At 45.5% G+C, this 11,041-nt stretch overlaps 1 long non-coding RNA gene across 1 annotated transcript; it reads right to left on the bottom strand.

Annotated features, from left to right (window-relative positions):
• Window positions 1–8,259: 8,259 nt before the first annotated feature.
• LOC309519243 lies at window positions 8,260–10,626 on the bottom strand. The gene is made up of 2 exons (XR_014213768.1): window positions 10,562–10,626; window positions 8,260–9,555 (listed from the first exon to the last, which is right to left on the bottom strand). It is a non-coding gene; the product is annotated as an uncharacterized lncRNA (long non-coding RNA).
• Window positions 10,627–11,041: the final 415 nt, after the last annotated feature.

Genomic DNA, 11,041 nt, shown 5'->3' with positions numbered 1-11,041 from the left:
TCGTTGGTGGCTCTTCTGCATGCTCGCTCAAGCTGTGAAGGCCCAAGGCATTCACTGCAGCAGAGTTCCATGGTTTGATCCACAGTTCCTGCCCCAAGACGCAGACCACCTTCTTCTCGCTATGAGAGAGGAAACAGCCTTTTGATACAAGCTGTTGTCAAGTCCTTCTCCAGGCAGACAATGCAGTATAATTACATCCACTCTTCCTATGAAAGTGATAGACCAAAAAGCATGTCTAAAGAACAAGGGATGCGCAAGGCATACAGGCAAGACAGTCTGTTGGTACCAAAGCAGAGAGAGAGAGAGAGAGAGAGAGAGAGAGAGAGAGAGAGAGAGAGAGTTGTTCTTGAGGTTTCTTTTCATTAGGGGATAGTAGAAGCTTTTTGGCGATTCTTCTGATATGGAAAAAAGTGGGACACAGAAATTCAGTTTAAACTAAAATCAGGTCAGTGGAAACACTCACACATTTTGGTAAGGCTACGGAAGGCTCTTGTTTGTATGTATGTTCAAGGCAAATTTCCTCTCCAGGCAAGGAACAGTGCTTAGTGTAGCTTGCAGCCAGCTGCATCAAAACAAAATGTATCAGCAAGCACCTGTGTGTGTGTGTGTGCGCGTGTGTGTGTGTGTGTGTGCGCGCACACACACACACACACACACGTTCTCTCTGTATCAAGGGTTGGGAACCTAATAGCCCTCTAGATTGTACTGAACTACAACTCCCATCAGCCCCAGCCAGGGGTGGCATATCCTGTTTCACTGCTTGAGGTGAGACAGGAATTCGCCACTGCCCCTACTGCTGCTCCGCTCCTTCCTCTTTTACCTGTGTTGTGAGGCGATGCCTACAAGGCACTGGCAGTGATGGCAGCTGCAGCAGCACCCGTGAAGCGCTGGCAGTGGCACCAACTTCCAGTGAGATATTGCAAGATCTCGCCCAAGTCGTGTGAGCTCTCAAGCACTCCCTGAGATCTTGTGAGATTTCAGTGAAATCTCACCAGAATCTGGGGCCACTGCTGGCACCACTTTTCTGCTGGTAGCGGAGTCAGTGAGGCACAAGGGCAAGTGCTGGAGGCAAGGCAGGGTCAGGGCTGGTTCAGGTGCACATCAGCATGAAGACTCAGAGATGAGCAGTAAAGTGGATTCTTTATTCATGAATATAAACAGAGAAACCTGCGGGCAAGAATGACTCCAGTAAAACAGTTGCTGGAACTGATGATCTGAGCACTTCCCCCTAAGTCTCTTCCCTGATTGGCTGTTATCCCGGCAGTCATAAACTCCATCTCTGTGCTCTTTGCTCTGCTACATGCAAGGCCCTCTGTGCCCTTGGAGACAAGGGAGGAGGGGAGCTGAATACAGCAGTACCAGCAGGCTCCTGTGAATCAGTTCACACCTCCTCCTCAGCTGCCTGTCCTACATTTGCAGGACTTTCTGCCGCTTCTTCCTCTCTCTCACTCAAGCCTGTTGCTTGTTCAGCCTCCAACCATTCTGCCCTCCCCGCTTCATCCTCTGTCCTGTCTTCAGTGTCCTACCACCACTCCCTTTGCTTCCCTATGGGGGTTTTCCAGCTGGAGCCTCCACCAACTCCTACTCCCCCCCCTGACAGGCAGGTTTTGCCTCTTGAACTTCTGCCACTTGAGGGAAGGGCCTCACACTGCCTCATCAGTGGCCCCGGCCTAGCCCCAGCCAGCAGGGCCTCTAGTCAAGGATGATGGAAGTTGCAATTCAGCAGCATCTGAAGGGCCAGAGATTTTCCCATCTCTGCTCAACATCCATACCTAGCAATGCTGCAGACTGCTCATTCCTTGCCCTGTAAACAGGCTTAGATATTAAGTATGATGCTAACAAGGCTTGCATTCTGTATATGCTGGAGGCAGTTCGAGCTGTACAGCGTGCTACTTAACTGTACAACTGTCTTTGAAGGAAACATGCTGCACTAGCGAATAAATATTTTACAGCTACCATCACATTTGCCTTCCCCTCCTCTCATTTTTCATTTTCTATTTTAAAGTTCTGAAAAACTACACAAAGAATTATAACATGTCTCCTCCCTGATTCTCTCTCTCTCTCTCTCTCTCTCTCTCTCTCTCTCTCACACACACACACACACACACACACACACGTTTTTACTCTCAGTTCATGGAACTGTGCCAGAATTTATAATACCCAAAACTGGATCAAAGTTAAGCGCTTTTCATCTGGCCCACTGAGATTGTGAGCAGAAACCTGCTTTCGGCGCTGCAGAGATGTAACTCCAAGGCAAGGGATCAGCCTGTTTGATGCATGTGCAGAAAAAGTAGAACAAAGTCCCTGGGATAATTAGGGCAGTTAGTAGCGGGAGAACTCAAGACTTTTTAAAAGAAATAAAAAATACAGATACCCAAGGAAGTATCTTGTGCCATTCTGATGAGGTCTAAAGTAGCTGGCATAAGGAACTGGCACCCATACACACAGAGACACAGACACAGACTGTCATTTTAAATTTTTCTACCCTGATTTTAAACACAAGGCCTTTCCTCCCAGTGCATCACTGCAATGGGGAGGGAAATGGCTGTTTCTGTAGCTCAGAGACAGGTCCTCCCATGACATGGGGTAATTGTCCTCCCTGTTATAACACATGGCTTGCTAGAGAGTTTTTGCAAGCCCAATGCTGTCACGAAGCAATTTCTCCACTGCTGTGCTTAATTTGGAGGAGAGGTGTAACCCACGACAGCAGTCAGGATTATTGTAGGGTGCATGCCTGCACATGAGGGCAGAGGGGCAATCCCATTGCACTAGCATTAATTTTGGCGCCAGCACAACTATTTAGTTGAATACCACCCAGTGGTATTCAACATTGGCAACATCCACTTTCACCTCCACTGGCATGGCTTAAAAAAAGTCTGAAATTCTGGCTACGATCAAGGACTGGATCCGTCATAAACAGCAGAGCATCCATCATTGCTGAAAGGCTGTTTAGCAGGATAGTTCATGAGAGGAGAATTCAGGCAGAAGTCAAGGAAATCTCCCAATGATCTGACTCTCATATCCTATTCCAAACACCAGCATTGCCAGTTCTTCACTGAAGAATTAAAAGCTGAAATATCGAAACCATCAGCCCTGGGCTTTCTTGTCTTGATCCCAATAGAGCTTGGCTGTTGCCTCTGAAATGACAGGCATGTGTTCTATTAGTTCTGCATAGTTGTTTGTTTAGCTCCATTGACTCAGTTGCATGCATGCTTGTCCTTTTTCAGCTAGCAATCATTCTGAACCAGCAACTCCTTTCCACGTAGCATTTAGGGTATAGTATATGGAAAATGTTCCACTGATTTTTCTTCATCTTCTTCCAGCAATTAGTTAACAACAGGAATGCACGGCAGCAATGAGGGTTTTCAATTAAATGTCAGCTTCCACATGGCCCTTTGGCATATGGAGAATATGATATCATATTCACACTGAAGAGATCTGAAAATGAGCTAATTCTATAGCCGCCCTATCGCTTGCCCCTCTGAGCCCTCAAATCTTGGCCTGTACTCAGCAAAGGATTTGAGCCTCTCCTTTGTGCATTTTGTCACATGCCAGAAACAAGGAGGCAGCAGCAACATGCTTGCACTGCTATTTCTTTATTTAGAAATTTATGGGATCATGCCGCACTCAAAACTCTGAAGGCAGAGTACAATAAAATAATAAAACCCTTGAATATATAAAACACTACAGAAATCATCATCATCATCAGAGGCAATAATTAAAGCAAAGCCAGAAAATCCCAGAGACCAAATAAGGACTTGTCCACACTGGAGTTCCCATTCCCATTTAATTTGTGTAGTACATATGATGTTACCCTAAAAAAAAAAGCAGTCTCAATACCTTCCCCCTGTAAATACAGGTTTACTTGATGCGTTGTTAATCCAGTAGCTTGGGGGAAAGCAGGCTCCAAACTGCTCCGCTCTGGTCGCAGGAGATTTGCTTCTCTTTTTGCATGGGTGGATCAATTGTTACTTTCTGCACGTTCCATCCCCACAACTTCCTCAGTGCTCTCATTTCTTTTCCAGCTGTGCTTGTAAGTATTTCTGGTGCGCTCCTGACTGGAGGGTCCTTGTTTTCCTTTGATCCCCCGGACTTATACAAAATCAGAAAGCTGCACAAGCAGTTTTAAAAAAATAAAAATGTGTGCACCGCTATCTACATGCATGCCCTGTCAATACTTAATCTGCATGATGGAATCAACATATCAGAAGGCAGGGACCAACACAAAAGGGAAGGACGAATGGTGTGAATAAGAAACACTCAAGTCATGCCTCATATTCACATATGTGGGGTTAAGGACCACTCCAGTAGGGGGGAAGCAGATTAACAGCTAAATAATGTTCAAATGTGAACAAGCCATAAAGCTGAAAACAAGGCAATTTAGATTACATTCTGAAAGTACCTGTGCAAATAAAAAGGTATTAATGCCAAAATAACATCCGAGTTGGAGCCAGGCGAGGGGCCAAAATCCTCCTAACTTCATGACTATCATGGTCACACTCTTTTTTCCTTACAGAAGCAAACTCAAAGGAATTAGCAGTAAAAAGCTTTAAACAACAAACCAACCCTAAAAGAGAGTCTTAACCAAGCTTTGAAAACCAGAAAGAGCAAACCTGGTGAGAGGTAGCCGTGTAAATTTGTTGCAGCAAAACCAGCAAAAGCTCTTGTAGCACTTGAAAGACTTAATAGATTTACTGCGGCATGAGCTTATGCAGAATAGCACTGTCTACTTCATCAGATGTGTGGTGTTATCTGTGGTCTGCAGGTGTGAGGATGTAAACACAGATGCACATATAGAAAAGAAAGACAAAAACAGTAAGGCCAAATGGCCGTGAAATGCGAAGAAGAAGAAGTCCAATCAGGGACAATTCTGTGTAAATATTAAGATAAGCAAGGTGACCCTTCTCAACTACAATAATTGATGATAAGACAATTTCTGGAAAGAGTTCTCAGATGTTGCCACACAGCATGAGACTGAGGCTGCCGGCTCTTAAATAAAGAAAAACGATGTGATGTGGCCTGCATCTGGGGTAGAGTCATCTTAGTTCAGGGTACAACTCCTGAGGCTTCAACTAGGTCCTGCTTAAGCTATTCACTTAGGTCCTTGGGTACACACTGGTGTCCAGCTTTAAAGAAACAAAAATAAACAAAAATACTGAAGACATCAAGAAGAGAAAAGAAAAGATAGCTGTCCAGGGTGTGGATAGAAAGATGCTTCTGGAAGCAAGGAGAGACAGGAGCACATGAAAGACTCTGGGAAGGAGCTGCTGGGGACCCTCAGTGACAAAGACTGAACTCCTTAGCAGTGGAGCCCTCTCAGCGCAATTGGCTGGAACTCACAACCATGTGATGAGGAGGGCAACAGACACTCAGAATGTCTTCTTTAAAAAAAGAAAAGGCTGCCTGAGGTAGCTGTTAAGTTGTGGGTAGACATAGCAGACGACACAGCGATTCTTCCAAGCAGCTCTTTATTTGTAAGCTGGAACAGAACTGAACAGCAAACAGCTCAGCCGGCCTACTTCTATAGGCAACCGGCTGTCAACATTGTAGCAACAACAACCCAGGGTTTCCCGCCTAAAGTAACTGACGTGGACCTGAGTGAAAACTATCTACACGATACTCCTGGTGGCCAGGGTGAGAACCTCAATACATAACACCCCTCCCCACCAAGAAAAGGCACAATCATAGTGGTTCCATTACATACAGCAATACCCTTATTGGTTTCAGTAAGGCACATAAGCATATTAATTGACCTTATTCACCATACAGCTTTACATGTACAATTTGTCCAGTGAACATAGTCTCTTAAATATGCTGGGCGCTTGGAAACCCTGCTGGATCGCCGAGGGCCAGTACCAGAGTCTGGGTGGCCTTGTGGATTTCCTGGGTGGAGAGTTCAGCAGCTTCTGAGGCCATGGCCTCCTCAATGGCTTTCTGCAGCATGAGATCTGGCTTGGCGAGGAGACACCGTTCCAGACGGATGTCTCGGATCCTGCAGATGATTCGATCCATCAGGGCATTGTCTAAGTCTCGGAACTCGCAGTGCATTGCAGCCTGTTGGAGGGTGGCAGTGTAGTTGTTAATTGGCTCCCCCTCTGCCTGGTTCCAGTGGTAGAACACATGGCGGGCAGCATCTTGGATGGCTTTGGAGAGTTGTGGTTGCGTAGCTTCTCTTGAATCATGTCCCACGACTCTGCCTGGACTGCTAGAGGCGCAACCAATGCTTGGGCCGTCGCAAACACTTCGGGGCCACAAAGGCTGAAGGAAGAGACCCCGCTTCTGCTCTACAGACCCTCTTGTCAGCTCATTTGCTTGGAGGTAGCAGTCGAACCGAGTGAGGTAGGAGTCCCATGTTTCAGAGGCTGGGGCAAATGGCGGTAGAGGCACAAGTAAAGCCATGGTTCCGATGCCGACGTGGAGGGTGATGGATGGAACACAGTGCTCTAGCCAGAATGGTCAGCTCTGAATTGGTTCTGCTCCATGATTTCGCTCAGTGTTTCAGCTCCGCGATTCAGCTCATCTCAGAGGGTGACCACGTCTGGCTGTGCTCTGATGTCCATCTATCCCACCTTCGTCGCCAGTGTTAAGTTGTGGGTAGACATAGCAGACGACACAGCAATTCTTCCAAAGCAGCTCTTTATTTGTAAGCTGGAACAGAACTGAACAGCAAACAGCTCAGCCGGCCTGCTTTTATAGGCAGCCAGCTGTCAACATTGTAGCAACAACAACCCAGGGTTTCCCGCCTAAAGTAACTGACGTGGACCTGAGTGAAAACTATCTACACGATACTCCTGGTGGCCAGGGTGAGAACTTCAATACATAACAGTAGTCACCCTTAAAAGGATCCTATGCTGGGTTTAGTCCTCTTGTACCTCAGCCACTTGAAGCCAGAGCCATAGGTAGGTGATCTTGCACCCCTGACAGAACTGTCCAGATTGCGCCCCCAGCCACTGACAAATTAGCTCTTCTTTCCTCCTCTCCTCCACTCCCCCCCCCACTCAATTCACCCTCTATTAAAAACCTTTTCTTATGAGGCAATAATCAATATTTTTATTTACAGACATATTTATGGACATATTTTTAGTCAATTTTGCACCCCACCTTGTCTGTGCCCCTGGCGGGGCCCCACCTCAACACTCCCTAACTACGGCCCTTCTTGAAGCCACGTTACACCTGCCCCCATCCCATATACAAAATTAACATATTCATGGTTAATATGTTTTGATCCTGAGGTAAAATAATTGCAGCCGTTCTAGTGCCCATGATGCATGGGAAGAGCTCTGAAATCCTGTTGCAGTAATTTATATTGCAAATTAGCATTTTCACAAACACCTTCTGAATGCTTTTCAGTCAGGGGGGGAAAAGTGCTGTGACCATTTGGATACGAGAGTGGCTAATGTGTGTTGCAAGGTATCTATACATGTCTATTTAAAATTAAATTCCATTCCAGTTCAAAATGACTTATTCCCAGGGTAAGTGGGAATAGGACTGCAGCCATGCAGCACAACCCTATACAGTACATATATACTCAGAAGTAAGCCTCATTGTCTTCAGTAAGACTTACTCCCAGGGAAGTGTGTGCAGGATCATGTTTAGTAACTTTGCAAATGTTGGAATAAAACAACCCTGAATCTTATTTAGCATTTAATCTGTGTCCCAATGCGTGTTTTTATATAGCAGTCCCCTGCCCCAAGGGGCTTACAATATGAAATTTAACAATGAGGGCAGAAATGAGAGGTAAGAATCTATTTGATGCTCCATCTTGGGGTCGTAACCCCAACAGTGGTGCGTAAGCTATTGCCCTAGCATAATGTGGTCTAAATTATTTATCTGGGCTGACAATAATGAATAATAAATAATAAAAGTGCTCTCTGCGTTTTGATAAGAGCAAAGGGGTACGCATGTCACTCTGGGAGAGGCAGAAGTTTAACACCAATTTGTCAAGATGTCTTTGGCAATATTTCCCCGAGGACCACACACCGAAGGACTGCTTTAAGTGGCTCAAAAATTCTGCACAAGTGGTTTCCACTCTTGTACCATGTATGAGTTAAATGTAACAGCTTGTCGAAGGTCAAGTCCTATTTTTATTACGTAAACTGGGAGAATGAAAGGAGGAGAAGGATGGGAAAATACCTCTGGGCGTTGTTTTTCATCTTAACAGCTCTGTCAGAGCAGCAGTTTGAGAGGATGCTTGGAAGCAAGGATATTGATTGCCGAAGTTGACCACACATCGACCAAGCAGACCCACATTTGTTTTGGTTTGGTTTTTTATGTATATATAAAAATCTATCTTGCTTTTCTTCAAAATAACTCAAAACAACTGCCAGTTAATCAAAATATCAATACAAAAATAGCCAACAGGGGGAAAATGAGCAACAGATAATCAGCACATACAAGGAGATTGAACAGTAACAGAAGAAATCATAGCTTGCCATCAATGTATCCCAAAGGCTTCATGGAAAAGCTGTAACTATGTCCAAGAGTAGAGAGTCTGTGGCTCTCCAGGTGTGTTTGGACTTCATAGCCCATCATCTGTGACCCATGGGCATGCAGACTGGGGCTGATGGGAGGGGGAGATGTAGCATCTGCCTAGGCAGATAATTGTCCTCAGGTCCTCTACACAGGCTGACTATTGGGTTTCTCTGGGCAGGAAGAAGTATAAGAGGGAATCCTATTCAAGGTAAGCAATATCGGGCTTGAAAGGTTAAAAAACAGCATCTTAAATTTGATCCAGACTCCAGAAATGAATAAGCAGCAGAAGCAGATCAAATCAGACTGGAGTTACAGGCTGGGTCTGGCATCACCTTTTAGGATCAGTTGGAATTTTTAGTGCGTTTACAAAGGGCAGCCCCAGATGGAGCACATTGCAGTAGTCTAGTCAGGAGGCTACTAAAGCATGAATGGCTACGAACATAGTGATGGTAAAGACAGAAGAATCTGTATCTACTTCTCTGCTGTGAAAATGTAGCTTTTCCATACTTCCGCAAATGTGCATACATTTGTCAAAGATGAATGGTCTCTCCCTCTGATAGTAGTAGCAATTAGTGGCAGGACCTTTTACTGGTGGGCATTTTGTCAAAGTATCTCTTCCCCCCGCCCCTTCAAGTAGTCATTAGCAAAAGAAATGTTGGGGGGGGGGAGAGACTATGTCTGGCTTTAACAGGACTTGGTTCTGCTCCAGAATTTTAATCTTGAAACAAGACACACATTTCACCTCAATCTAGCCAATGGTGCTCAACATGAATTGGTTTATAGGCTCGTGCGCCTTCCAGGACCACATAGTGCAGCCATGTTAAGAGCCTCTGCTTCTGTGAGGTTAAGGAGAAGGCTTTTGGGGTAAAAGCTGTCACACCTTGGAGAATGCGGCCAACACTTTTTAAATTTATAGCTGGAATGTGATAGGGCTGACAGGCCTCAAACAGGTTCTGCCATTCCTCCCCAAACAAGACAGCTTTCTGGCCTCCTCCTTTTCGTCTGCAGAAGCAAGAGCTGTGAATTTGCAGGTGCTTCTCACAGGAATGTTGTTGAGTCCGGCTGAAGGCAGCAGCTGTTTTCCTGGGGAGAAAAGCGAGTTGGAAAAAGGGAGAGACTGTGTACTGTCACAGAGCTAGGTGTGAAGGCCATTGTCCTAGTTGCATCTTGGACTTAAAATAACCACACACACCTCTACCAAAATATGTGAATAGTAATATATTTTGGAACCGGCCCTATTGTGAGAATGACATGTCTCTCCACGCATAGGTGTAAACTTGACAGGCTCACACAATGGATTTAGGGCGCACCCACAATTCTGTTTGCCCCACCATTTCCCCCTAGGAAACCCACTGTTTAGTGCTAAATCGGAACAAATGGCAATTGGGTTTTCCACAAATTTGCCTTTTGTCCAGTTTTTCGCTAGACAGCAGGTTTCCCCTGAGGAAAACTGCAGGGCAAAGGCTGAACCCAGAGCTATTTTTCCTAGAAAAAGAGGTGATGAGACTCACCATGAACGCCTCCCTCATTCTCTTATAATGGCAATGGCGCCCACCTGAAAGAACTGAGTTCTGGTGCGTTCCGTCCAGGGGGGAAAAAAAGCCCTGGCTAAACCACTCAGACCTGTACCTAGAAAGCACAGGATAAGCGGAAAACAGCTCAAGCCCATGCTTTCTATTCTTATTAAGAATTTACACCCTGCCCTAGGTGACTTAATCCATCCCTCTCGCTCTTCCTGCTTTCTTTGGAGCTCAGACTAGAAGGCCTCAGGTGGGCCCAACAGACTGCAAAGCTATAAAGAAGACTGAACTAGGTAAGTCAAGAGACTCCATACGATCAAAACCAGGGGCTTTTTTCAGCCGGAACTCGCCAAAACTCAGTTCTGGCGCCTCTCAGGTGGGTGCCATTGCCATTATAAGAGAACAAGGGAGGTGTTCATGGTGAGTTCCGGCACCTGTTTTTCTAGAAAAAGAGCACAGATTAAAACACAAATTAAATCTCCAACATGTTTTATAGGGACAATAGCCATTTTGTCCCAGTTTGGGGCCAGAGTCCTAATCACCACGAAAAACATTCTTGTGAAAATCACCTGTCAAAGTTGTTTCTGCTCAAATTCCACCTTAAGATGTTCACTCTGAGGGATCCTGGGACAGGATATAGAAAACAAGCTGAATGTTTAGAATCGAAGGTTTAAGAAGACCTGTGGCTCACTGTATCCCAGTAAAACAATACTGCCATCTTCAGGACATTTCTATTTAAAACAGGCCCGAATGTATCTGTGGCCTGGTTCACACAAAACTTTTTCTTATGGCAATAACCTTCATGTAGGGAAAAACTCTGTACTGTACATTGTCACATATGCAGTGCAGCACAGGTGAATGTGTTGTAGCCTGCTAAGCATATCTGCTAGCACAACTGCATTTCTCCACCCTCTTTTCTCCCCTAAATCTGTTCTGGGGCTCCCCCACAACCCACTGGAGCCGAACTGGGGTGTGCAGAGAGAAAAGGGAGGAGAGGTTCCATGGCACAAGTAGGAATTTTTGTGCCAGTGTAAGCCTTTTCAAAACCC

The sequence above is a fragment of the Podarcis vaucheri genome (genome assembly GCF_965113315.1).
Source record: "Podarcis vaucheri genome assembly, chromosome: 1".
Classification (NCBI taxonomy): Eukaryota; Metazoa; Chordata; class Lepidosauria; order Squamata; family Lacertidae; genus Podarcis; species Podarcis vaucheri.
This window is presented reverse-complemented; position numbering and strand designations above follow the sequence as displayed.